The sequence below is a fragment of the Arachis hypogaea genome, chromosome 3, assembly GCF_003086295.3.
Source record: "Arachis hypogaea cultivar Tifrunner chromosome 3, arahy.Tifrunner.gnm2.J5K5, whole genome shotgun sequence".
Classification (NCBI taxonomy): Eukaryota; Viridiplantae; Streptophyta; class Magnoliopsida; order Fabales; family Fabaceae; genus Arachis; species Arachis hypogaea.
The window spans coordinates 4,598,724-4,612,961 of NC_092038.1; the positions used below are offsets into that span (position 1 = coordinate 4,598,724).

Consider the following 14,238-nt stretch of genomic DNA (forward strand, 5'->3'; position numbering starts at 1 on the left):
AAGTTAACACGTAGGGGGTATATTGCAACATGTGGGGGCGTGTTGAATACGTGGCAGCATTCTGACCAACATGCAGGGAGCGTGTTGAACACGTGGCAATATCTTAGCCAACACATGGAGGGCGTGTTACAACACGTAAAAAACGTGTTGAATAATTTTCACAATACTATAATACACTTCAAATATTAATATTCAACCAAAACACCATATCTCTTTCCATATTAAAAATAATTTCTGATTATATGGCTTATAAAGTATAATAAGCTTAATACGAATTTTAAACAGTATTATAAAAACCTCTCACAATTCTGCAATAGATAAAAAAAGTTTAAATACTAGTAAAATTTATTTTTTCTAGCTAATATTTTTAGCCATTAATCTAATGTTTCTAGTATAATAATTTAATAATATACTTTTAATTTATATTTTTAAATATCATTGGTTAATTTTTGATAAAAATAATAAATTTCACTGACCTTTATTTTAATATTTTTCGTACATAATTGTATATTTTTTTATGATATAAAGGTTCTAATATCATGTGGAGATAGGTAACTAATTAAATTTTAATTTACAAATTGAAAATATTAAAGGAAGAATAATCACCTAACTAGAAAAAGTTAAGTGAAGAATCATTTATAAGGGGAAATAATAATGCAAATTAATTCCTTATTATACTTTTTCTTTAGTTGTTTTTATCATCATTTTTGTCATTTTTAAAATAAAATAAAATTAAAAAAATATCTTTTATGTTTTAAAAAACCTATATATATATATATATGTTATATAGATAATTTGTAATAAATATTTTTTAAAATTAACATAAAATATGTACAAACAATATAAATATTTTTATTTTAATATAATTATTATCAAATATCTCATGTATGTTATTAATATACACTATCTATTTATCGTTAGACATAATATATAGATTCCATTTACAATTAAACCCACAACCCATATATAAATAATCAAAAATATTTTTCTATTCAAATAATTAAACATCTATCACAAAATATATATTATTAGATACTACACGAGTATATCTAGCTATATATTATTAGTTTTAATTCTACAAATGAATAAGTTAATATAAACCATGCTTTCTAGAAGTATTTAACAATTTCATATATGAAGATCACATGCCATGCCATGGACCTAATTTTAGTTATAAACCCTCGCCAGGTAATGCTGTACCTACCCAACAAGAAGCCATTATTGATTCCCTCCAATAGAGTATATATAGTATTTTATGAGCTATTTGTATACATTTAAATAAAGGTAAATCCAATGTCTGTTAATATTTAATCCAATTAAATAATAATAATAATAATAATAATAATAATAATAATAATAATAATAATAATAATTGTTTGGTTGCTCGTTGGGATTAGGAGTCGGTCAGACGTTTTGTTGAAAGTAACTCGGGAACTGAGGTATCTAGACCTGAGCGTGAGCTTTGCGAGGAAGACTGCAGTCACGATCGTTGGTAGGTTGGCGGGTGGGGTCTCTTGCAAGGACATTCCGATGTTAAAATAAATAGTGTCCGTACGACGAGACGGCTAATTAGGGTAAAGATGACATATCTTGGGAGAGGAGTAGAGCACTCCCTTTTTATGCTTTATATTCGGATGAGTCCTTTTGCTTGGACTTATCCGCCTAAAAATTTCCACCAATCAGATCTTCTCAAGAAGTAATGTGACGCGTGGATCATTTTTGTCCATACGGATCAAAAATTTGTCGAATTGGTAGTCCACAAAATAGATTTTCGACCCTTATTAGATTGGCCAGAACAATAATAATAAATATACTACACAAAAATAAAAAATCTTTTAATCTAATATTCTAATAAAGTAAAAGTTAAAGAAGGATGAAAAGCATATTTTAATTTTTAATAAAAAAATTATTAGCTTATATATGTTGGGGTAGGGGTTGGTATAGAAACATTTTTTTTTCAACATTAAGGAAAGTTAGCACTTGGCCAATGGGATCCTTCAAAAGTTAATTATCCCCTCCCATTTATATATATTTTAATGAGTTGAACATTGTTTAATTAGACTGACGCAACTTTTGGTGTCACACACTCATAATGAACTTAGAAAGCCTTTTTATAAATATAATAGTCAAATACAGCCATATTGTTGACAAGGAAAAATGAATAAAAAAATAGTAGAACACAACATTATTTAAAAAATAAAACAAAATAAGATGCTAAAAAGACACTGATGATGAAGAAACTATATAAGTTGACTTTGGAAAATAATCCAGATAGATCACAACCCAACCCACAAAGGACATAGGAAAAAGCAACAGAATATATATCAAATCAAATCAAATAAATAAAGTAGTAGGGATTACATGCTATAATGCATGAACCTTTGGGGGAAAAGAAAATAAAAATTGCGAGTGAATTTTGATTAAATTGCTTTGTATTATATATGAAACATCGCAATCGTTGTTTTAGTGATGCACATTTAAGTTGACTTAGTAGAAAAAGGCCAACACAACATTTTGGAGCATAACTACTCATCATTTCATTCTCTATATATTATGTGGTTTTATTTCATTTTTTGGAATTTTTTGTTATATATGCATCCACTGATTCCCGCATACTACGGCTACTCCCACTGAATTCAATCCTTGCTTTTGGTAATAAATTCTATCCATCTGATTGAGTTGTAGACCCCCTCATGATCTTTTGATTAAATCTTCTAGCAGTTTTGAACTGACCATTTATTCTTTATTCATAATTGTTTTCTTAATATATTAATTGTTTAGTCATATTTTCACTAACCTCCTTACAAATTACATAAATCAATTTTATTATAATTTAAATTTTATAAATAAATAAAAATTAAAAAATTAAAACTCAAAATTTTAAAAAAAATTCTACCTATATTTATCCCAGTCACATTTATAATACATAATAAAAACAATTCATACAAAATCTAATCCATTTCCATTCATTTAGAAACGATCAAATCTTTCTCTTCACAACGCATCTGCATCGCTAAATACCATCGGCCTCCATCTGTTGCTCAAAACAATGCAGAATCTACACTCCACGGCTCTCCATCCGCCGCGACGCAGTCATTGCCAGGCCCCATTTGCGACGCGCGATCAACTACTCTATATCTATGGCGACTCCTCCACTCGTGATGTGCAGACTTCCGTGACTTCTTCCTCGCAACGCGTCACCGCTAGTCCCCCACCGTCCACACAACGCCATCCAAGACGTTATTACTAGCCACCCTCGACTCTTCTCCTCCTCCTCCTAGCTATTTGGTTTTAAATGATTCTTTTAACTAGTTTTTTCTGTTTCTTTTTTCTAAATTTCAGTTGATTTTTTTTATGTTTTGTATGTTTTTTTCTTAGGATTTGGATGATTCTTTTTATTAGTTTTGGATGATTTTTTCTATATTTTGTATGTTTTTTTTCTTAGAATTTGGATGATTCTTTATATTATGTTTTAGTATTTTTTTTTGAAGTTTCGAAGTTTTTATTTTTAAAAAGAGGAATTAAGATTTGTGTAATAAATAATAAAAAAATATACTAAAATAAAAAAAATAATTAATAATTATTAATTTTGTATCTTTTAAAAATAAAATTTAAATAATTACTAATTAATACTAATTTATTAGTATAGAGTACAGTTCAAAAACACTTATTGATTTGTTGTTAGCTAGATTCCTGTTAGTTGACTAGTAAAATTATATGATTGATACTTAATAAAATATATATATAATTCAATAACCGAACATGAAACATTGTTATCTAAATAATGCACAAAAAGCCATGTTGCTATATGTATGAATACTCGAGTGTAATATCATCAAGTCAACTACAAAATAAGGTTCTCAACATTTTTGTTTCAAATTTTAAATTTTCATAGAAATAACCTACCCAAATAAATATTTTTCCTTTTCTAACCATAGTATCTACATTGGATGTTGAAATAGATTTTCCCTTTTTTAAAAAGAGAAATAAATGTGATGATGAGATGGGCTGATTTGAAATTTTTCCAAGATAAGCTTGAACTCTGCTTTGGCGATATACTGTGGTCATGAACTTATAGTCGTATAGGACTTTTTGTTATAGAATAAAAGGAATATATAAACAAAACAATAATGTGCTTTATATGTATGTATGTATGTCAACTCTTTCATTAATAAATCAACATTCAAATTAAATTTGCGTTTTCTACTATGTCAGCATGACGACCCTTATTACATCCTTTACTCCTTGTTTAGTTTCATAATTGGTAAAAAACTCAGGTGAAGTTGACTTCATATGAAATTGATACCTGAAAGTCGTTTGATAATTTGACTGATTTAACTAAATTTTCATCTTACGACTCTCAAGTATCAACTTTACGTGAAGTCGACTTCACCTGAATTTTCACCTTCATAATTATATCAAGACAAAAAAGGAAATAATATCAAAAGTAGCTAGCTAGTATTATTAGAAGACATATTTATTTTAAACAAATTATTTTTTGTTTCAGATAACATTTGTTTAATTATTTTTTAATTTTTTCAATCAAAACTAGTGAAGTAGAAATATATAACTTAATTTATTTTATTTTGTCTTTGTATTTTAATTATATTTTATTCCGAAACACTAAATTATTAAACGATAAATACATTCACAAAATGTGTAGCACGTTAACAGTTTGTAAAAATATTTATGCGTGCGTGCGAGGCATATATCTCTCCCTTAGTTATATATTAATTTATAATAATTTTTTTACAAATGGTCAAATACGTATTTTTATACTCGATAAATAAATAATTAATAAATATGTCAGTATTTATCAATACTAATTATTATATATAAAATCTGTAAACAACTAAACAGCATCTGCTCGATCAAATTATGATAATAGTTATGTTCATATAACACTACGCTACTTATTAGAAGAGTTATTAGGAGGGTTAAGTATGATTTTGGTTTTTAATGTAAAGATTAAAAATTTATTTTATTTTTGACTTTTTTTGGCTATAAACTGATCCAAAAATTTAATTAAGTTTTAAAATCGTCATTCTTCTCCAAAATCAAGCACAAATACAAGTAGAAACAGAACTAGAAGTAACAACAACAATAAATCAACAATATAATTAAGCAGAAGCAGGAACAGGACAACAACAACAACGACAATGAATCAACAATAAAATCAAGCAGAAATAGAAACAAAAATAGAAGCAGAACAACAAAAACAACAATGAAACAATATAATCAATTAGAAACAGAAGTAACAATAATAAAAAATCAACAACATAATAAAAACAAAAGTAGAATGAAAGCAAAAACAAAAAAAGACTGGAAGCAAAAGCAGAAGCCGGCGAGCCATCCAAAACCGCCATCACATCGCCGATCCGCCATCACAGCGCCACAACCCTTTTCTTCTTCTCTCTTTGCGCTACCCAAGCGCCACCATCACAACGCGACCTCTTCTCCTTCCTCGATTCACCACCAAAGCATTTCCCTGTTCTGGCCTCGAACTAGAACTCACCGCCATCGCGCACATCCGCCGAATCCAGAAGAGCAGCGGCGAGATCTAGCCACCAAACAACGATGAGCAGCAGCGACCCTATTCTTGCCTCGAATCAAAACCACCATTATCGAACACCTCCGCCGAGCCCATAGGAGCAGTAGCAAGATCCAACCATCGAACGACGACGAGCAGTGGCGGCGGATTGGAGCGGCGAGATCCTTCCCCCTTTCCCTATGAATCCCTTCCCCCTTTTTTCCTTTCCTGTTTTCCTCTTATTCAAAGTTTTTTTAGTTAGGGGTATTTTTTGAATAAAAATTTAAAATTTGATAAAGATGATGATTTTAAAATAAACTGAAACTTTCGAGACCATTTTATAGCGAACAAAAAATTAAAAACGAAATAAATTTTCGACTTCTACGTTAGGAATTAAAATTGTACTTAACCCTTATTAGAATTTATGTACAATGATTGTGGAGTTTGTATGTTTTGATGACAGAATAGGACAAATTTATTTTTTGATAATGCTAGATAAAACAAAAATTATCAAAATTTATCTTATTTAATATTTATTAATTATTATAATAATTAATAAAATATTAGATAAAATAAATTTTAAATATTTTTAATTGATTTTTTTAGTTACTAAATATTTTTATACAAACGTGGAGCAGAAAGAAGATAATTATTGAGCCTTGCTTAATAAAGCAAGTATACATATTATATCACTCATATGTTTAATAAACTTAAAGTAGAAATGATTGCCATTACTGAAGTTATAATATAGAAATGGAGATGAAGTGCCATGATTTCTGCAAAACACATGCAAGAAGGGTGTTAGAGAAAAAAGCTACCTTTCTATCTTCTGTATGGGGTTTTTCCCTCACTCCGCATTCTGGTGCAATAGCACTATGCATAATATATGGTTGACAAGTATGGATATTAATTTAAATACATGTTATATATATTGTTGAATAATTTGTATATAATAGTACAACATTTTGCTTTTTATTATATTCGGAATCTTATCTTTTTCTGTTAAATCATATTTTTGTTAATTTTTATGTTTCCTAGTAAATCATAATTAAAATCAATTTTTGAGTTAGTCTAATAATTATCTTATTTATTCACTAATTTCTTTAATAAATAGATATTATTTTGTACATGCAACAATCTATTAGTTAGCAACAAATTGTTAAATAAAATTTCGATTCACAACTATTAGTGCTTCTTCTAATGGGTTAGAGGATATCATAAAAAACCAAAAAATATTTTTATTAATTACTTTTTTATATTAAACACAAAAAATATAGTTTAATAGTTAAAAAATAATTTATAAAAAATATAATTTAAAAGAATCATGTTCGATTTGTGAAAGAGACCAAAATTCTAAACTACTATTACAATTCTTTTTAAATAAGAAGTAAAGATAACATACTTACTTTTTTATATTAATAAAATAAATTATGATTAGTTATATTCTAAAGAAAAACCACATTTATCTTACAAATTAAAATAAAATAAAAAATTCATACAAAGATTAACTCCATTTACACTAAGAGACTCTAAAAAGTAAAACTTTGGATACACAAAGCAAGGAATCTACGTGGTGCAAATAAATTAAAGTTGAAAGACATTATTATATATACTCCTCGTGTTTAAAATATTAACCACTCTTTATTAGTTTTTGGCTAAAGGTTAGCCACTCTTATATATATTTTAAAAATTGTCATTCGTACATTAAAATCAGTTGCTAAAATCAGTTGTTAATATATCTATTATATAGATATATATATGTATAATTTAATTTTTTTAAATATATATTTTATATTAATAATTAATTTTAATATATACACATAACATAATTAATATACTTTTGTAATAATATTTAAAAAATCAACTAAAACAATAAAATTTTAGTTTATTTAATATCTATTAATTATAATAATTAATAGAATTCACCTAATAATTAATAGATATTAAATAAAATAAATTTAAATTATTATTTTTTTATCTGTTTAGTATTACTGATATTTTTGTTTGTATTGTAATATTCCACAATCTCCACACATGCATCTTACACATGTATGTCTATATATATAATTGAGGCCTATATAAAAATAAATAGTCAGAGGGTGAGTATCCTAGCTAGCCTTCAAATACACTGACAAATAATCTAACAAGGATTTCACATCTAATCTCAAAACAAAATGAAGCCCTTCTTTGCTTTCTTCATAGTCTTCTCTCTTCTCTTGGTAAGTATTCTCCTCATCAATAACCATACATCATATATATTCAAGTTCCTTTCATCTTTTTCCCAAGCAGCTTTTTCTTTTTCATGAAATAACTCTTTCATAAACATAATAGTCTATTTATATCTTATAAGTATTTTTATATATCAGTCTCCAATTTTTTTTAATTTAAAATGTAAAAATGCAAAAATTTATTTAGTATTGTACTTAAACAATATTTTTATTTAAAAAAAATTAGTCAAAACTTAATAGAATTTTAGAATTTACAGACGAAAAAACTATAATATCATATCAAAAAATCATCTCATCTAAAAAACTATATATATGAATTATTATTCTATACAATCTTCTTAATAACTCAACAAATAATTTTTGTTATTATTATTGTTATTATGTTGTTGATGACTATATATATTTTTTGTGTGAATTAATTAAAATAGAGTGCTAACCTGAGCTATGGAAGGAAAGAGTTGGTGGGAGAATATTGGAAGAAGATGATAAAAGGGCAAAGCATGCCTGAAGCAATCAAAGAGATTCTTGTTGTTGAGGATCCACAAATATCATCATCAGATTCATCAAGAAGCAAGAATAATTTCATTAGGGACTTTGATATAAAGCCTAATGTCATATTATATCACTCCCACAAGCAGAAGCAAAAGCACAAGCACAAAAACCCTTTTCTCAACAACAACTTGGAGGAGCCAGAGTTTCAAGAAACAGAAAATAAATGAATAAAAATCATTATTATTATTATTATTATTAGAGGGGTATGATACACAGAATATATATATCTCTAGAGATTATCATATTATTGTTGTATTGGGAAAGTAATCAATTAATCAGTTTAATTATATGGTATATTATTATTATTATTATTATTATTATTATTATTATTATTATTATTATTATTATTATATTTTTGCAGGAGATACTAGATAGAGCTGATTACTGATGATATGATGTTAATTTCTACTAATAAACATCTTTTCTGCTGTGGTATTGAACCCTTTTATTTATTTTATGAAAAAGTTTTTAAATATATTGATACATCAGTATTTCAATAAATTTTAATTGTTGATCTTAATTATATATGTTATATATATTTTTATAATTAAGGTTTAAAAATTACTAAATAAAATACCAGTGTACTAATAATATACTTAAAAGTTTTCCTATGTATCTATTTTTATGTAATCAATAGACATATATCATATGTGTCAGGGTTATTTCTCTTGATTATATCTATTATCGTTTTTCCTCTATAAGATTATACGTATTGTTGGATTATATTTATAGTCAGTTTTGTTTTATTTTGCATAATTCCTTAGGAAAGGTTCAAGAAGTTATTGTTATAGATATAATTATTATATTAATTTAGTTTTTTTACAAAAAAGAAATCATAATATAATATTAAAGTTTGTATAATTTAAAAATTTACAGTTTGATATTTTTTATCCCAAATTAAAAAAAAATAGCATAAAGTAAATAAAAAAATTAAAACTTATAAAAAATTTACATAAATTAAAAAAAATTGTATCGTGTTAAAATATAATTATTTATGTATTTGATTCTATTTATACATAGTTACATCATCAACATATATATAGTGTTCTTTAAAAGTTTCTAAGTTCTCTATGAAATTAAGCTCAATATAATTGGTGGTATGCCCAATCTCATAACCAACAATCTTTCTCTAACTATTATTAGTCTAAAAGAGAAAATAAATATATTTTTTTTGAACATTTATATTATTATATTATGTGTTAATATTTATTCTATTATTTTAAAACTTTAGTGTGATTCTTACTTAAATATTCAAATGATTAATAGTTTAATTTGTTTAAACTAATAAATAAAAGCATATGATGATAGTAGTTATATATCTAACATTTAAATAATGTAAATTCCTTTGTTCTTGATATTCTTCTAGATATTTAAATAACATTAAAGAATAATAAATAAAACCCCAATTAGGACTTGCAATACGGAGATATAAAACTGCCACAACTTTCACGAGAACTTGTACCTATCCCAATTTATTTATTTATTTAGATATCCTAGTTTATTCGGGGGCATCTAGTGTACAGATGCATTTGTAAAGATTTTTGTCTTTTATGGTTATTTGTTGATTTTAAAAGCGTGTCACTAAAAGTGTTGCTTAAAGAGAAAGTGTTACATTTAATCGTTAACTTGGCTCTGATACCAATTTTTAAGATGTAATTTCTTTTTCAAAATTATTAACTCTTCATATTTTGCTTCGAATAAATATTGAGCATTTATTACTAAGTCTGATTTCATTTTTATAGTTTTTTTTTTCAATCTTGTTTTAGTTTATAATATTCTTTTTTACATTGATCATTGTATATAAAATCTTTTATCTGTTTGTCTTTTTCTTTAATATAATTTTTCAAGTCCTCCAAAATTTCTTTTATTTCTACTCTTTCTGTTGTTTCTAAATATCTTTTTAATTTTTCAACTTCATTCTCCATTTTCTCTTTCAACAGCTTTAATTCTTTTAAGTCATAATATGGTGTTCCAGGCATTTATAAATTTTTTAAGTTTAGCTCCAACTTGTTTATATTTGTTCTTATTTCTATCCTTTTTATTATAAGGTCATTAATTTCGAACTGAAGACTATTTAATTCCCTTTTATACTCCTTTATTTTACTTTTTAATTTTTTCGCCCTATGTCTTTTTATTTTGTTTTCTGGTCTTTCAATCTTTGTATACTTCATTATTTATCTTAAAATTTCTGCAAATTCTATCATTGATTCATCACTATTTTCTAGAGATTCTATTAATTTTTCTAACTCTTCAACTTCTCCTTTCAATTTGTCATAGGTTATTTTTAGAGCTTCAAATGCTCTTTGATTTATTTCAGAAAACTGTAAATAATTCAACCGATTTTCTCTTTCAAAGAGTTCTTTTTTTTATCTTGATAGGTTACATATATTTTCTCTTTATTTATTGTCATAACTTAGTGTTTAGGGTGTCATTTAATTTTTTGACCTTTTTTGTTAATTCTTTTATTTCAGAATTTTCTTCTTTAATTTTTAACTTAGATAAACTTAAAGGGCTATTAATTTTGGATTCTCTTATTTGAAAATTTGATGAAACTAATTTTCCTGATGGTTCTTTTAGTAAAAGAACTGGGTTTTCAATAGCTTTATATTTTGGTATTTCTGTTTTTACAATTTTCTGAAATAATTCATCGACATAAATTCTTTCTCTGTTTTTAAATATTATACTATGATGGCTATTTGTTAAAGCATAATTTATTGCATATGTAATTGAAAATGGTTCATCGTCTTGTTCCATTAGATTCTTTCTGTGAAATTTATAAGCCAAACTTATAGATCTTCCAAGATTTTCAGTTGATAACGGTATAGCATATCCAAGATGGGCATTGAATTTAACATTTACGTTTGCCAAGTTTCCATGAACAATTCCAATTATTTGATCTATTGGGTCATCAGTAATTCTTTTGTCACAGATTGCTAAGCTTATTGGTGAATTAATTCCTTTCATATATGTAGATTTGATTAAGACTTGTATAGTACTAATATGAATCCATCCAATTTTAGATCTTTTTTGTTGATCCTTAATTTTCTCAATCTGTTTACTCAATTCTTCATCATTTATCAAAGCTATTTCAAGTTCTCCATTAGCAGATTTTATCTTTATAGGGGCTTCAAGTTGATTTTTTCCATAGTATATTATATTTTTTCTATTAAAAACTTCTTTTAAAAGATTTTGTTTATTAAAATTTTCATTTGATTTGAGATTTAATTCTGTTTTTAGGACAGCCTGTTTTTCGTTATCTAATAAGGCAGATAATCTATAATAATCAGATTCTTCCGTTAATTCTAAACTTTCTAAATAATTCATAACTATGAGATTAAGATAAAGGCGTACCTTTCTGGAGAAAAACTTCCTTTATTTAGAATATTTTACATAAGATGTTTTTATCTCCAGAGGGGAGATTGTAGATACTAACTCCAGAGGGGAGTTTAGAATTGGTTTTTCCTAAGGGAATTCTTCTTCAAACTATAGAATCGCCTCGGCCGCTTCCTCCTTACTCTCCTAGCATATGAGTACTCCTAGCCTCCTGCTTTCTATTGTTTGATGCCTTTTACAATTGCCTAAGCAACCTATTTATAATGGTTGGGTCTGATGGACAATTCCCATCCTTACCCTTCTTATGACGTCATTGCTTACGTCATTGTTTATTATCTTGCACCAGCTACATCGTTGGTGCTCTATGACCTAAGCGCTTATGTCACTATGCAATAATGTTGAGAGATGCTTCAGATGTGCTGTCCTCTTCTTTCATCATGTGACCTTCAGATGCGTTGTCTTCTTCCTTTATCATGTGGGTTGATTCCGTTTCATTATTGCTTTCTGAGACACATAGCTGGCACTTGTGGTCTTCTCTGTCTTTTATCAAATAGCAGAGATTCCTCTTTATCCCTTCGGGGAGCTTTTCTAAGAGTCCAGATAAGTTGTAGAATGCTGATTCATCTCTCTTTCTTCAATTTCATTTCTTTTACTGGACACAAGCAAAGTATTTCTGCTTTTATAATTGATTCTTGTGTGAGATTCTCTTGTTATCTTTTGAGTTCTTTCGAAGACCCTTGCTAGTGTGCTGGCTAGTCTTCCTTCATGACTGTAAATTGTTAAATCTTGAACTTGATCAATTGGTTGAAAATTTCCTGGGAAGACGGACATGAAGATTACTTGATGTGCTGGAACCAAGCATTCTTCTTCTTCATTAAAAATAGGTTGACTATTCGTAAATTTTAGGGATATATCCCTTGGATTTACGTTGTCAATCATATTTTTAAATCTCTTTACTGCATCAATGAATCCTGCAGGAAACTCACTAATAATTTTCAAATCATTAAAAATTAAAATTGTATCAATTAATCCATACTGGAAAAACTGATAGGTGTCAGATGGGGAAGCCTCTGGAAATATAACCAGCTTTGTTAGCTGTTCTTTCGCAATAGGATAATATCCCAAGATTGCCCTTTTTTCTTCAGTCCAATTCAGGACTATGTTAAGGGTTTCTCTGAGATTTGATCTACAGACCCTTTTCTTTTCCTTGATTTCAGTCCTTGTAGGAATGTTTCTTATTATCCCTGTTCTCTGGGTTTGAATTGGAGCTTTATCTGCTCTTTTTAGGGTTTGCTCTGGATGAAGAGTTTCATATTCCCTGAAGGATTCTTTTGCTTCTTCCAGTGTTAAAAACCCTCCTTTATGAATTATCCTTAATTGATGTGTAAATGGTGCTGCTTTTTCCCAGGCATCATATACTCCTTTCATGGGGCCATTATAAATTACATAATATTTTTTATCTTGGGTGGATTTTTTGATAATTTCAGCAATTGTTTTATTTTCTATTTTTTCCTCACCTGATTTGTCCACCACGCTTAGCTGGCTGAACTCTGATGGTTTGGGTTGTTGTGTTGATTTCATTGCTTCGATGGCCTTCTTGAGGGATTGGATCTGTATCTTTATTTGCTGACAATGCTTGCACTTTTCAAGTTCTTGTTCGTATTTTTGAATTTCTTGATCTAATGCGTTGTAGACGAACTCCATTCTCTTGTTAATGTATCTGCAATAACATTTTTGTCACCCTTAATATATTCAATTTTTATTGGATATTGTAACAAAAATAATTGCCATCTTACCAATCGTCCATGATTATAATCAACTTTTAAATTATATCGTATAAAACCTGTTAGGTAACTTGAATCTGTCCTTAATGTAAATTCTTTGGGTAGTAAATCAATTTTCCATTTCTTAAGAGATTTAATTGCTGCCAGAGTTTCCTTTTCATGAGTGGTATATCTCTGTTCTGTTGGAGTAAAAGTTCCTGAAATATACCTGCAAAGTAATTCCTTTGGGGGATATTTAGAATCTAGTGATTCTTTTTCTTGTTCTAAGCTTTTTATAGCTTTCTTAGCTTTTAGACATCCTGACCAGGTTATGTCTGAGGCATCTGTTTCTACTATTAAGTAGTCATTTTCTTCTGGAATATAAAGTTCTGGAAGTTTTTCACATAATTCTTTAATTCTTTGAATTTGCATACTATCTTTTTCATCCCATTTTCATTCTTTTTTAGTACTTATTTTTGGAAATAAGCTTTTAGTATATTCTGTTATATTTTTTAAGAATCCTTGATCAGAAATATAGTTTATACACCCTAAAAATCTTTGTAATTGTTTTCTATCTTCTATTTTATTAGGAAATAAGTTTACTTTTTCTAGAACATTTGGTTGAAGTTTTAGCTTTCCTTGAGCGGATAAAATTAATCCAAGAAACTCTATTTCTTGTTTTGCTATTCTTGCTTTCTTTTTGCTAAGAACTAATCCTTTTTCTTTACATCTTTCTAAAACTATTAATAATTTTTGAAGATGATCTTCTTTATCCTGTTTTGTAAAAATTAGTATATCATCAATGTACACTAAAACAAATTCATTTAATTCT

The 14,238-nt window shown here is 27.3% G+C and overlaps 1 long non-coding RNA gene across 1 annotated transcript; it reads left to right on the forward strand.

Annotated features, from left to right (window-relative positions):
• Positions 1–7,608: 7,608 nt before the first annotated feature.
• Positions 7,609–8,604, forward strand: LOC112788961 (uncharacterized). Its single transcript, XR_003196136.3, has 2 exons — positions 7,609–7,749; positions 8,187–8,604. It is a non-coding gene; the product is annotated as an uncharacterized lncRNA (long non-coding RNA).
• The last annotated feature ends 5,634 nt before the right edge of the window (positions 8,605–14,238 follow it).